Source organism: Ascaphus truei, chromosome 1, assembly GCF_040206685.1.
Source record: "Ascaphus truei isolate aAscTru1 chromosome 1, aAscTru1.hap1, whole genome shotgun sequence".
Classification (NCBI taxonomy): domain Eukaryota; kingdom Metazoa; phylum Chordata; class Amphibia; order Anura; family Ascaphidae; genus Ascaphus; species Ascaphus truei.
In genome coordinates, this window is record NC_134483.1 from 135,224,681 (window position 1) to 135,237,878 (window position 13,198).

The window sequence follows — 13,198 nt, forward strand, 5'->3', positions numbered from 1 at the left end:
CAACTTTCATTTTTATTAGGTTTTACACATCTTACATTGTATCACAAACCATTGTATAATACCGCAATGTAAAATAATTGAACCAATAATTCCCAGAATGAGAAATAGAATTTGGCATGTTTGCCAGATGGAACAGTTGACTAGTTGGATCAATGACACTGGCGCAAATTTTCTAAAAGTGTGGGCACCGTTGCTCGCCGAAACAGACATCCCGGGGATAAGAGCAGACACAATTTTGCATTAATAGTATTAGATGCGTTCTCCTCTGACACAACAGGATCCATGACCACATAGTAACGAGACAGGTAGGTCCTGCCCCATGGTAAAGTGACAACCTCCCAAAGAGCTGTGGTAGCTGAATCAAAGTCCTGAGACGCAGAAAGAAGCAAACACACCAACCAAGGCGGCGCCTTTCTCCCCTCCCCACCCCCATAGTGTTTCCTATGGTCTTGTCCCAGTCATGTAAGTTACGTTAGTCTCGTCTGACGTGTAAATGTAGTATGTCAAGTCAGTCTTATGTTTAAATGTTGCCCCAAGGCAGTATTGTTTTATGAGACATTATGAAGATTCAGATACTGTTCCATCTGTAAGCACTTTTCTATGTGGCAAGAGGAGATTGCTAAGCTGAAGGCTCAAATAGGCCCTTTTTTGCTTATCCTCTTGGCCCACACAGGCACCACCACCTCAGAGGTCGCAAGGCAGGACGGCAGTCGGGACTACTAAGGGCTATGGCAGGGTGAGGGTTTTAGAGCATAGGCACATCCCACAATCTATGCTGTTGCCTGACTCCTATGCTGCACTAGCATTGCAGAACTACAACATAAAAGCAGCTACTGGAAAGAAACAGTGAGGAAATTGGGATCTCAGCAAAAGAGGTTACTCTACTTGAGGAATTTCATTGTAAGAGGTATATATTTGGGAGAAGTTACTGTAGTGATTGGATGATGGACGTAAGGTGCTTGTCTGAAACTACAGCTCAGAGGTATAGGAGGTGCATTCTGGGAGTTGTTAAGGCAGAAAATCAGGAGGGAGTGGTAGGTATAATTGTCCACTTAGAGACAATAGCAAGCATTTGAACTAGCTGAGGTGGGCAGTATAAGGCACCAATGAAAGTGGCCCCTTTAGTATCCAGTCATCTTTCTGATAACCCATGAAAAAGCGGAGATATTACTCCAATGTCTTATTGGTGCACTTTGTTTGTCCATTGGACTGGGCATGATATCCAAATGGTAGCTGAGTGTGACTCCCAACAGGGTGCAGAAAGCTTGCAAGAAATGGAACTTGAACTGGCTCTTTGGCCTCCTCAGGGAGCCCACACAACCTAAAAACTCCCTGTAGGAAGAGATTAGCAGTCTCATTAGCTGACAAAAGTCTCTTAGCAGGTTTGAAAGTTTGTCATTTTAGTCAGTCAGTCCAGAACTACCAATATGGTATTGAAAGCTTGAGAGAATGTGAGTTCCACAATAAATCCATAGGAATAGATCTATAAGACAGCTTTGGGGGTAGGTAATGATTGCGAAAGACCACACAGCTTAGCTCAATGTGCCTCACAGGATCGCACATACTCTTCAACATCAAGGCCAAGTGTAGGCTACCAGTATTCGGGTGAAAGGAGTTCCTCAGCTTTCCTAATTCGCGGGTGACGGCAGTTCCCAAGTCATGGTGGGATTTCAGGACTTCCAAATGGATACTACCAGGTGGAATATAGAGTTCCCCTTTAATGAACAAATATCCCTGTGCTCCTCAAATGACACAGACAGAGACTGATAAATAGACTGTGCATAAGAGTCTGTGCTGATTTCTTTCTGGGTGCATCTTCGAAGAGTAGTAGCTGCCAGGAAATTCCTCTGTTTCAGGACAGTGCAGGCAGGGATTGGTATGGACAATTCTCCATCGTATTACCTTGAGAGCACATCAGCAATAACATCTTAGGGTCTTGATGTTGTAACAGGATTGCCCTAAGGGCAATGTCAGGTGCGTCAACTTCAACAATGAATGATAAAATCGGGCCTGGAAGTGCCAGGATAGGTACTGAGGGGAAATTTCCTTTTAGTTGTTTAAAGCAATTATAGAAAAAAGGATTGGGGTGATGTAGAACTGCTGATAAAGCATCAGTAATAATTGGCAAATCCTATAAAACACCTTTGACGTCTGTAGGGCCATTCTTGAACAACTTTTACTTTATTGGGATCCATTTATAAACCTTCTGGGGAGAATGTGAATCTCAGGAAATGAACAGTGTTGCACTCAAATGTGGATTTGGAAAAAAGGTTCTCTGAAAAGAAGAGGATATTATCGAGGTATATGACAACAAACTGATCACAACAGGTCTCATGAAAGGTACACAAAATGATTAAACATGGCAGGGGCATTGCATAAACCAATTGGCATAACAAGGTATTAAAAATGAACATGTGTACCTATTCTGAAGGCCATCTTCCACATATCCCCTTGACATATTCCAAAAATATTTACACTATAATCTAGTGTGAATGAGTTTAATAGGAAAATCATGTGATCTATGAAACAGCAAGTCTTCTGCCTTTTTCTTATCACACATGTCCCAGTAATTCTGATAGGCTTGTGGGATAGAGGTCAAAACTGTGTCCATCCCTATCTGTTCCTTGGTTTTTATTAGAGATGGATGAATCCGCCCAAATCCCTTTCCTAGATTTTTTCGCATTTTCCCCCCAAAATCCGTTTCGCTATGTAAAATTAGCAAACAGATTTGGTCGGTTTGAATCTGAGCATATTCATCAAAAACCGCTATTGGATACAATGCATTGATGGATTTGTAGAATCCGATTGCTGAATCCGCGAATTGGATTCTATAAATACGTCAACGGCTTGCAGAATCCGCGGAGGGTATTAACAAAAATAATAATAAATCCGCAAAATGCGAATTGCTCTTATTGAGATTTATCCACTGAAATCCACGGACCAAAGGAACCGGCTGATCCACTGGGGATCCAAATTTGCAACAAAAAATGCCCATCTCTAGTGTTCGAGGACTGATTGAATTCAGTGCATTGTTGCTTAGCAGCTGAGTTTTGGGGCAAGGCAGAACTGTGAGCAAGATGGTAACAGGAACAAGAGATGTCCTCGAGCACCTCACAACTGGAACAATCTACTGTATTGGAGACTCTCACAGACGCCATCAGTATAAGTTCTTTCAAAACTAAAGCTGTCTCTCATTTTAATCTTGTCTGTAACTGTTACATACGCATATAATATATATTGTCTCTAACTGTGCATGCAATGTCTTGTAGATAATGTATAACCCTGCTAACTTAATGTAATTATGTATTTGTAACCATGTATAGTATTTGTCATCATAACTCTGTGCCCAGGACATGCTTGAAAATGAGAGGTAACTCTGTATTACTTCCTGGTAAAACATTTTATAAATAAAAATGTCTGGTAGGTCAAACGATCTGCGGGTTATTTAGCGATAGCCATGGCAAACCCAATATGATCTTAAAATGCATTATGCAGATGAGGTCAAAGTTAAAGTCGCTTTATGTTCATGAATTGTTTACATATAACAAAGAGTAAATGCTGCACACCACAATATAATAAAGAGTGATACAATTACCGGTGCTCCCATCAATGTACGATCGGCTGCATCCAATCCACGGCATACAAAAAGGAATGAAGATGGGGCACACGGATTTCCAAAATAAAGAGATTTATTAAAGCATACACAACGTTTCGACCCTAAGGTCTTTGTCAAGTGCAAAAAGTGGCTTAATGAACAGAACTCCTATGAATCTTTTAATAACACCCATAATTATCCACAGTGTGTCACGCTTGAGCTCTCCTCACAAGCGCAGGGAGAAGGGAAGTACCCGTTAGCGAGGTGGGGAGGCCGCAGGGGATACGAAGGGAGTAAGTTGTCGCGCAGCTGGGGATCGGCGCACGTAGTCACGTGACCGCGCCACGCGCATGAGAATGCGCGACGCGTCCGGAGGTGCGGTGCCTACTCAGAGACATGAGTGATCCAGCTGCATGTGCGCGCATGCTCTGTCAGCAGAGCGTGAGTGCGCGCGTTCTCAGGCACCAATGCGGGGCTTGCGGGAAGCCAATGCTTTAGCACGGGAGTCTGGAAACAGAAACCAGGAACATGGAACATGGGCATGGAGTCCAGAGCACAAGGTAACATCCAGAGAAGGATTGCTTCTTGGAGAACATCCAGACTTCTTAAAGGCATAGTGACAGAACAGCAAGGTGCAGCGAAACTAAACATAACATAAGGGTTCTTAGTCTAATCCATTGGCCAAGGAATATAAGCCTGCTACCACATCAAGGTGAACCCTACTAAGCAGGTACCTACACTACCCGACGGTAAACTAACCTTAGTAGTATAAGAGTGACTTTCCCAGTCCTCCGGAATCCACAGGAGATAAGTAAAGGTCCCAAGGAGGTCCAGGCAGGAACAGTATGTGATGAGTACCAGCAGGCACCATGGCTGGTAGCAAAAGACTAATAGCAGAGAGAAAGTCAAAGAGAGGCTTACTTCCTGTCAGGAGGAAGAGGGCAGGGTTTGCCAGAAAGCAAGATGGCGTTGCTTGCTTCAGAATCCTTAAAGACACAAGATCTTGACTCGCAGCTAGAGGGCGGCAATCAGAAGTAAACAGGTAAGGAAGGGACACGCCACAGGGGGGCGTGTTCCGCGCATCGTTACAGTACCCCCCTCTTAAGGATCGAACTCCGAGCGATCCAAGAGACTTAGGGGCAGCGATTCATAGGAAGGTAGGCTCGCAGCTAGAGGGCAGTGCCCGCCACACAGAGAATCAACAGGGAATCTTGACTCGCAGCTAGAGAGCGGCACACGCCATACAGGGAGACATCAGGGAAACTAGGCAAGAGGGCAGCACCCGCCACACAGAGAATACGCCACAAGGGGGCGTGAAGTTTACTCGCAGCTGGAGGGCGGCGCACGCCGTCACGTGTACGCGCCACGCGTGAGAGAATGCGTGATGTGGCCGGGCTCCGTGGTACGAGTAGGGAACCGCGGGTGCGTGCATACTCTATAAGGAGAGCGGGAATGGAGATGCGGCAGGTAAGGAGGGAGCACGCCGCAGGGGGCGTGTTCCCGATTCCTTACAGTATCCCCTCCTTCAGGATCGGACTCCGAACGATCCTTACTAGACTAGGGGGAACTAAATGATCTCCCAACGTTACAGGGGTACAGGAACGGGCCTCTGCATGGAGCTAGCAGCAGGCTTCAGGAACTAGGAACATGGACACGTACATGGCATGGAACATGGAAACAGGCGGGGCCACCTCTGGGGGTCCGTTTGATTGGCCGAGCATAATGTCACGCTTGTGCTCTCCTCACAAGCGCAGGGAGAAAGGGAAGGACCCGTTAGCGAGGTGGGGAGGCCGCAGGGGATACGAAGGGAGTAAGTTGCCGCGCAGCTGGGGATCGGCGCACGTAGTCACGTGACCGCACCGCGCGCATGAGAATGCGCGACGCGTCCGGAGGTGCGGTGCCTACTCAGAGACATGAGAGATCCAGCTGCATGTGCGCGCATGCTCTGTCAGCAGAGCGGGAGTGCGCGCGTTCTCAGGCACCAATGCGGGGCTTGCGGGAAGCCAACGCTTTAGCACGGGAGTCTGGAAACAGAAACCAGGAACATGGAACATGGGCATGGAGTCCAGAGCACAAGGTAACATCCAGAGAAGGATTGCTTCTTGGAGAACGTCCAGACTTCTTAAAGGCATAGTGACAGAACAGCAAGGTGCAGCGAAACTAAACATAACATAAGGGTTCTTAGTCTAATCCATTGGCCAAGGAATATATGCTTGCTACCACGTCAAGGTGAACCCTACTAAGCAGGTACCTACACTACCCGACGGTAAACTAACCTTAGTAGTATAAGAGTGACTTTTCCAGTCCTCCGGAATCCACAGGAGATAAGTAAAGGTCCCAAGGAGGTCCAGGCAGTAACAGTATGTGATGAGTACCAGCAGGCACCATGGCTGGTAGCAAAAGACTAATAGCAGAGAGAAAGTCAAAGAGAGGCTTACTTCCTGTCAGGAGGAAGAGGGCAGGGTTTGCCAGAAAGCAAGATGGCGTTGCTTGCTTCAGAATCCTTAAAGACACAAGATCTTGACTCGCAGCTAGAGGGCGGCAATCAGAAGTAAACAGGTAAGGAAGGGACACGCCGCAGGGGGCGTGTTCCGCGCATCGTTACACAGTGCTTCCTGTTCTAATTGTTCATCTTAAACACATGTGGAACTGCCTACTCATCATCCATTGACATAGTTTAGGCTCCACCTCCCTTCCCTTCCCTTCATAATTATACATGCAGCAATAAAAGTCATATCATCAATAAGTCATCTGACCCTAATACTCCGTCATTTTAGCTTCTGCCAAGCATTGCATATTATTAACAGTGTTCCCGTATATTCATATTGACCGCAAAAACTTCATCCGGCTAGCATCTATGCTATCGTCGCTCCGTTGATGTCATCAGTCGATGGCTCCTCCTCCTGCCGAGGGTTACAGGATACAAGGAGGAGGAGCCATCAACTGATGACGTCAATGGAGCGACGATCATGCGGTGCTACCTGAGTGGCCCTCCAGCAGCCCATATGGTACAAATCTATTACGATTGTCACCCCAACGCTGACACACAGGTGCTAATACAGGCTGTAACCAAGACATATGGCATTCCAGACGATACCATATCTCTACTTGCCCGGTTCCACAGCCTCAAGCAAGACAAATGGGAAGACATGTCAGAATTCCTCCACTGAATACAGTTGGTTTTATGGACTCTAGTGAAAAAGAATATCGTCCCAGCATCTGAAGCCGACCGTCTTGGAATCTATCAACTTCTGTGGGGCACATTGCCTATGCACCCGGTTGCTATACGTATCAGATGTACCCTTTCTCCAGAATCTCAACTTTGTTTTGAAGACCTAATAGATAGAGTGCAAGTTCAAGAGACCACCTTGTGGGCCCATCCTTCCAAAACATCTCACAACGCTGCCAAGGGAGAGAGACATGCAACTTTTTCCAAGGAGTCCCACACAGGGGCAACAAATTCAAAAATACAGGGTCGCGGCAGAAGAGGATTATAGAGAAATCTTCAATCACATGGAAGGGTTGATCGAGATTCCACCAGGGGGAGTGAGGCGCATGGAAGCAGTCACTGACTATTGGAAACTTGACAGAGGCGACCGGTATTTCTCTCTCGAGACCATGACCGAGGATGATATCAAGAGAGGGTACAAGTTTGTTCCAGAGATACGGGAGTGGAAATCCTCCATTCCAGAGAGAGTTATGGTGACTAGCCAAAACATCTCCCCTCATATGTGCCATTTGAATCCGGCCAGAGACTGCGTCGGATATACTCGGTTACCACTGTGAAAACAATGGCATATGTAAACTCCGCTGCGATGCGAGAAAAGCCTGCCGAATTACTGTTTGATTTTGGTGAATCAACACTGAAAACTGGAAGAGATGGCTACGGAGTAAGCTGGAGGTACGGCGGGAGGTGTTTTCCACCAGTGAGATGGACGTGGGCTGCAGCAGGAACACCGAGCACACGATTTATCTGAATGATACCACACCATTCCCGGAGTGTTCCAGACGTATCACAACCAGAGATGTGGAGAACGTGAGACATGTCCTGAATGATATGGAGACAGCAGGCATAGTGACCGAATTCTGAAGTCCCTACGCCTCTCCAATTATGGTAGTACGCCAGAAAAATGGGTCCGTCCATCTGTGTGTAGACTACTGGACTCTGAACAAGCGTACCATACCTGACTCTGCCGTGGATAGAGGAGATCCTCAACGCGCTGACAGGAAGCCAATGGTTCAGCATGTTGGACCTGAGATCTGGGTACTACCAGGTCCCCGTGAGCTCTGAAGACCAGGAGAAGATGGCGTTCATCTGCCCCCCTTAGCCTCTATCAGTTTACCAGAATGCTCCAAGGCATTTTTGGTGCCCCAGCGACTTTTCAGCGGTTGATGGAGAAAACCATTGGGGGATATGAACCTTCGTGTGTGCCTAGTCTACCTCGATGATATTATTGTGTTCGGAAGAACTCTCAAAGAACATGAGGAACGCCTCTTGAAGGTGTTGGATAGACTGGACAAAGAAGGTCTGAAGTTGTCCCAGGACAAGTGCCGGTTCTGCCGATTGTGCGTCACGTCATGTCTGGTGACGGAGTGGCTACCGACCCCATTAAGGTCAAAGCTGTGGTGAACTGGCCGAGCCCAGAAAATCTGATGGAGTTGCTCTCCTTTCTGGGGTTCTGTGGGTTCTATCGGCGGTTTGTAGAAGGATACTCTAGCAAAGTCAAGGTCCTCAACAACCTACTAAAGATCTACCCAGAGGAACCTCAGCATAAAACCGTTTCCCCACAATCACCTTTTGGCGACAAGTGGATGTCTGCATGCGAAAAGGCATTCACAGAACTCAAGAAAAGCCTGACGGAAGCCCCAGTCCTGGCCTACTCCTATCAGGAGAAACAATACGTCCTGCATGTGGATGCCAGTTTCAACAGACTGGGAGCCGTCCTGCACCAGAAGTATCCAGCTGGCCTTCGCCCAGTGGCGTACATGAGCTGAAGTCTAACTCCAAGTGAATAGAACTACCCGGTCCATAAACTTAAGTTCTTAGCCCTCAAGTGGGCAGTAGTGGAGAAGTTACACGACTATTTATACAGTGTTCAGTTTGAAATACGAACCGACAACAATCCGTTAATATACATTCTTACATCTGCTAAGTTGGATGCTACAGGGCACAGATGGCTGGTGGCTCTCTCTAACTACCAATTCACCTTGAAATACAAGCCTTAAATATAGGCTCCGATGCCCTATCCAGGAGACCTAGACTGAGTACGATGCAAGACGACGACCCCAGGGAAGAAATCCCTAGACCCGGGATGCGGGCAATGTGCTCCACGGCTGCCATCGTAGAAAATAAAGTCACGTTTTCCGAGTTGAGATTAGCAGATTCATTGGGATGCTGACCACAGGCGCTCCCTGCAGCATTCTGTCACCCAGATGGGCCGATAACACTCTCCTGGAGTGGAAGGAGATAGTACAGGCGCAGATACATGATCCAATGGCTAACGCTATACATGAGGCCCTACATCAGAATAATCCTTCCTTGGTGAAATGGGCTCCCACCGACACTGTCGCAATCATCATGAGAGAGTGGTACAAATTTAAAAAAGAGCGTGGCCTCCTTTACCGGGTCGTCCCCTACCACAATCATCCTGACCGACGACAGTTGGTTCTGCTTCAGAGCATGCAGTACCATGTACTGCGATCCCTGGATGACGATCACGGCCACCTACGGGGGCATAAGACCTTTGGGTTAATAAGAGACCAATTCTTCTGGTCCAAGATGTGGGAGTCAGTAGAGCGGCATTACCGGAAATGCCTGAGATGTATCGAGAAGAAGACACTTCACACCCATGCAGCCCCAATGAGCCATCTAAAAAGCTCAGGTCCCATGGACCTCGTGTGCATGGACTTCTTGTGCATTGAATCTGATTCAAGAGGTATCGTGAACGTTCTGGTGGTTTACCGATCACTATACACGGTACGCCCAAGCATTTCCTACCAAAGATCAGAAGGCAATAACGGCGGCTAAAGTGCTGTGGGAGAAATACTTCATCCACTACGGCCTCCCGAATCAGATGCACTCTGACCAAGGTAGAGACTTTGAGAGCAAGCTCATCAAGGAGCTGCTTAAGTTGCTCAACATCAAGAAGTCCCAAACTACTCCATCTCATCCCGATGGAGACGCTTTGCCCGAAAGGTTCAATTGAATGCTGCTCGACATGCTAGGTACCCTAAAGAGCTCACAAAAGACTGTATGGTGCAAGCACGTGGAAGCGATGGTACATGCATATAATTGCACCCGACATGAATCCACAGGGTACACTCCGTACTTTATGATGTTTGGGTGAGAGGCACGGCTATCTGTGGACATCTACTGATGGGGTACCCAATACTGAGCATTATAAATACATTCAGCGACCAAGCCAACATACAACATGCGTATCAATTAGCGGAGAAGGCCTCCGCACAGATGAATGCCAATAATAAGAGAAGGTATGACCACAAGGTCCGATATCGGGAACTAAGACCCGGAGATGCTGTACTCCTACTTAACCTAGGAATCCCCGGCAAACACAAGCTGGCTGATCGCTGGTGCAACAGGGTCTCCGAGGTAGAATCCCAGATGCGAGGTCCCCCGGTCTACCGCATACGAGACATTGATGGCAGGGTAAAGGACTGGCAAATAAACTATTTGTTGCCCCTCACATGAGTGGGAGAGAGTGACTCTGAAACAGAGACTTTAATATCAGCCGGTGAGCCAGAAGAGTCCCCTGAGACTCCCGCTTCAGAAATCGAGTCCAGCCAAGATCCTTTGGATGGAACCTCCGCTGGATCCAATGGAGACTGATGGGCACCTCCTAAAGGAGAACCGGGTAAAGGGCCTGCGACCCAAGCACCATCCCCTGTAAATGCCTGGTCTTCCATGACACCTTCTACCCACCCCCTCTACTCCAACCCCCCAAACACATAAAGTACAATAATGGGCAAAATTCCTATTATCCAGATCTGGATAATAGCACATTTGCCAATTAAAAAAAAAACATTACCCAGCCAGCATAAAGTAAATTGAAGTTGTACTTACCCCTGCCAGGATGAAGGCCATCCTCGTCTTACTCCGCGTCCTCTACATCTTCCATGGGCAGTAACATTAAAATAAAGAAAAATAACTACTGGCCACTAACCCCTTAATTACCTTAGCGGTTAGTAACCGCTATGGTAATTAAGGGGTTAACCCCTCTCCTCAGCTACCCACCTTGGAGGCGTAACCACCATCCCCGGGGCAACTACACACACCCCCTTCCGCCTCTGACTCGATGCATGCTAGAAGCTGGGCATGAGAAAGAGGTTCTGCACGCATCAGCGTCTGAGGTTCGGCAGTGGGACAGTCAGTGAGGGAGGCCTGCAGCTTGGGAGAGCCAGCGTCCGGTGGCAACAATAGAACTGGCAACCGGCATAGAAGGGCCCAACTGCTTTGTCCGGCCACTAGGCCCTGGCTCTCCACAGTTGTGTGCCTCCCTCAATGTCATGTGCAGGGCCTCTCTCTGACATCGGCGTGTCACCGGCATGAGAGAGAAGCAGCTTTGTGTGAGCAGGGGCAGCAAAGGCCTGAGACCACAGAAGGTAAGTCTGTATTTTGTATTTTTTTTTTCTTTATGTATTAGGGGGCTGGGTTGTATCTATTTGGGGGTGTTTTTTTCGTATGTATTTGGGGGCTGGGTTTTTGTTGTATGTATTTGGGGGGAGGTTTTTTGTATGTATTTTAGTTTTTTTTATTTTGTGATGGGGGTGTGTGTGTCTGTGGTCGGGGGGGGGCGAATGAGTGTGAGGATGGGGGATTGAGGGAGCGGGATTGAGTGAGAGTGGGGTAATTGATGAAAGGGGGGTGAAAATGAGAGGAGAGAGAGGAGTGTAGGGATGGATGAGTGAGGAAAAGAGGAGTAAGTGTGATACGGAGGATAGAGAAATACATGGGAAGAGGGGGAAATAGAGAAGTGGGCTCAAGAGGTGGGCAATGGGGGGGGGGCTTGCAAGACAGGGGAGGGGTCTCAGTCGTAACTCTAGTTCTGGGTCCTGGGAAATCTGTCTGCGGCCCTGGGGATGATGACATATGAAACTGGGAAGTTAAGAGAAGTGGTCTGTGAACTATTAGTGAAATATAAGAAGATTGCTACAGAATGTAGAAAAAAGTAAACAAAGCAGGAAAATTACAGAATATTTAGAATACTTTCCTAATGGAAATCATGATATCACAAATGATATAATTTACACAAAGTATTACAAAAGAAGGATAGGGACATCTATATTTTTAACAACTAGGCTCTAAATTTAAAATAGAAAAAGCATGCTAAAATGCCACTGTAAGTGAAATTTGGTATTTCATGAATGGAGAGACACTTGAGCATTTGATGACCTAGAAATAGGGGTTCCATTATTTCATTGTGAAGAAACCAACATAAATGGTTTATTACACTAACTGTAAATTTAGTCATAACCTTGATGGAAAGTATTTATGCATTTGACAATCAAGGAGCTGAGTTTCCATTTAAAAATGCTTTTTAAACCACAGAAAATATTGTCTCAACATGTAGACCCTTGCAAGACCTACACAAGTAATTTTGTATGGCATACATATCTTCTGCAAAAAAGAAAAACTTTTCTATTTTCTATTATTTTGGTTTATTGGTGTATTTATGGGTTTTTCTTGTTGTATGGTGTTGCACTATGATATTCTTTATTTTTAATTTTCATGTGCTGTGAGACCACTTTAAGAGACCCATTGGAGGTTTGCTACATCTTGCCATTGGACTATTTATGGTTGGAGTTCATTTTATTTATTTTCTGGACACTTAGTTCACATAGTTTTTCTATGTTCACTTAGTAATATTAGGCGCCGAACCGCTCTTTTTTTATATACATATCTTTTGTGTTCTCACCTAGAGATGGGCCAATGTGTCAAAATTTGATCCACAAATTCTTCGCTGTGTTATTTACAAAATGTGATCCGTGGTTGAATATTTGGCCTTGAATTTGACATGAAAGAATTCAGGCGAATGTACCTAAACCCGCCGCTGAATTCGCTTCCGTTTTTCAGCGAATTTGAAATTGACTATTCGATATTGGTTTTATTCAATTGTGAATTTTCACACAAATGGCCCCAAATACTTGCATGTCGAAATGTTTTCTTTAGAAAAGAGGCGAATTGCCGATTGGAGATTGAGCCGCGAATATTTGAGCCTGCGAATAATCATCATATTCATGGCGAAGTCAAATGTCTGTGAATAATTCACACATTGCTACTATAATCCACATTATTTTTTGATATCAGAATCCTTACCTACAATGTAAGTGTAGCCCCATATCCATATAATTATTGTGAGCCACATCAGATATGTGCGAAATGTGCACTGTAACATTGCTCACATTGCTCTGAATTTTGACAATTACTCAAATTTCAATAATCTGTGAGAATGTTGCACTTTAACCAAAATGTTGTAAAAATGGCTGTATGTGACCTTGCACATTGACTTTTAATGCATAGCAAAAATTATTTCTGAAGTTTGCAGATTTTTAATCAACTTTTATAAAAAAAAAAAAAGGGCTAAT

At 45.9% G+C, this 13,198-nt stretch overlaps 1 protein-coding gene across 1 annotated transcript in view; it reads right to left on the reverse strand.

The window, feature by feature from the left end:
* MUSK (muscle associated receptor tyrosine kinase) overlaps positions 1-13,198 on the reverse strand; it is a 238,647-nt gene that overhangs the window by 13,714 nt on the left and 211,735 nt on the right. The window lies entirely within an intron of this gene.